At 37.0% G+C, this 1,601-nt stretch overlaps 1 non-coding gene across 1 annotated transcript; it reads left to right on the forward strand.

Moving 5' to 3' along the window:
• The first annotated feature begins 589 nt into the window (after positions 1-589).
• On the forward strand, positions 590-708 carry LOC145405187 (5S ribosomal RNA). Its single transcript, XR_013898288.1, has one exon. It is a non-coding gene; the product is annotated as a 5S ribosomal RNA (ribosomal RNA).
• Positions 709-1,601: the final 893 nt, after the last annotated feature.

Consider the following 1,601-nt stretch of genomic DNA (forward strand, 5'->3'; position numbering starts at 1 on the left):
AAAAGAAGAAAGGAGAAAGAAGTACGAGAAGAACAAGAGTAAAAAAATTAATGAAGAAAAACAAGGAATTAATGAGAAGGAAAGGAGAAGGAATTAATGAGAAAGTGAAAGAGTTAAGACAGAGAGGAAAATAAAAAAGAAATGGAGTAGTAGAGAGCAGGAGAGCAAGAGAGAACTGGAGAAAGATACAGATATAGGATGAAAAAATATGACAAAGAAATAACAGTCGGAAAAAGAAATAAGGAAAAGCAGAAAAAAAGAAAAAAATAAAGAAAGAAAGGAGAAAGAAGAACAAGAAATACTGCAGATGAGAGAGAGAGAGAGAGAGAGAGAGAGAGAGAGAGAGGAAAACTGGGTGGAGCTATAAAAACCTATCATAGTTCAAGGAGGTAGAAAGAAGAAATTATAGTGGAAAAAAAGAAAAAGAGAGTGAATGGAAAAGATCAAACAAAAATGGGAAAAAATGAATTAAGAAAGAAAAGAACAAGAGCAGTGAGACGGGTAGATCTGGACAGAAAGGTGGATCAGTAGAAGAAAGATATAGGGGAATAAAAAACAAAATCAGAATAATGGAGAAAATAAAGGAATTGAGAACGGCCATACCATGTTGAGTACACCGCTTCCCGTCCGATCAGCGAAGTTAAGCAACGTTGGGTCTGGTTAGTACTTGGATGGGTGACCGCCTGGGAACACCAGATGCTGTTGGCATCCCTACGTGTCAAGTGGGGTTGGTGGAGGATTAGTGCCCCTCCCTGCAAAACAATTAACTCTAAGCCCTTGGCCACCCCGTTTGGGATACATGGCGTCTGGCAATGGATGGATGGAGAAAGATATATAAAAAGGAGCAGTAGTGGAGGGAGGATCGAACTCAAGACACTATCGTTAGAATCTCAGGCCGCTCCACCTTACTACACCTTGGCTCCTACTTCTCTTTATTGCTGTAAAATAGTGAAGAAAAAGGAAAGACAATGAGATGGAGAAAGAAAGAAAGAAATGAGAAAAACAAAGACCCAGAAGAGATGAAAACAGGAGAGAGAATGGTGAGAACAGAAAATGACAGGAGAAAGAAGAAAAGGAAAAAAAAAAGGAAGGATTAAAAGAAAGAAACAACGGGAGATAGAAATACATGCCGGAAAATACGAAATAAAAAAAAGGATACGATATTCAACAAAGAATACGAAATACAGGCAGGAATAGGAAATAAAGGAAGGAATAGGAAATAAACAAAGGAAATAAATGGAGGAATAGGAAATAAACGAAGGAAATAAATGGAGGAATAGGAAATAAAAGGTGAAACAATAGTTAAATGAATAACACGAAATAAAAGGTAGAATTCAAAGTAAAAGGAAGAAAACGAAATAAAAGAAGTAAAAATAAATAAAAGAGGGAATTCGAAATAAAAAGAAGAATTGGTCTGCTATTAAGGTATCAGCTGAATACAAAGTCCCAGGCCGCTCCACCTTACTTCATCTCGCCTCCTACCTCTATTGTTCCTTTTGTTGATATAACACAGTGGAAAAGGACAGAAAAACAACAGAGAAGGAGTGAGGAAGAAAGGACAAAGGAAGACAAATTACAAGCGAGAAGAAAGGAATGGGTTA

Source organism: Coenobita brevimanus, chromosome 65 (genome assembly GCF_032717465.1).
Source record: "Coenobita brevimanus isolate Jiangsu-jjx chromosome 65, ASM3271746v2, whole genome shotgun sequence".
Lineage (NCBI taxonomy): Eukaryota > Metazoa > Arthropoda > Malacostraca > Decapoda > Coenobitidae > Coenobita > Coenobita brevimanus.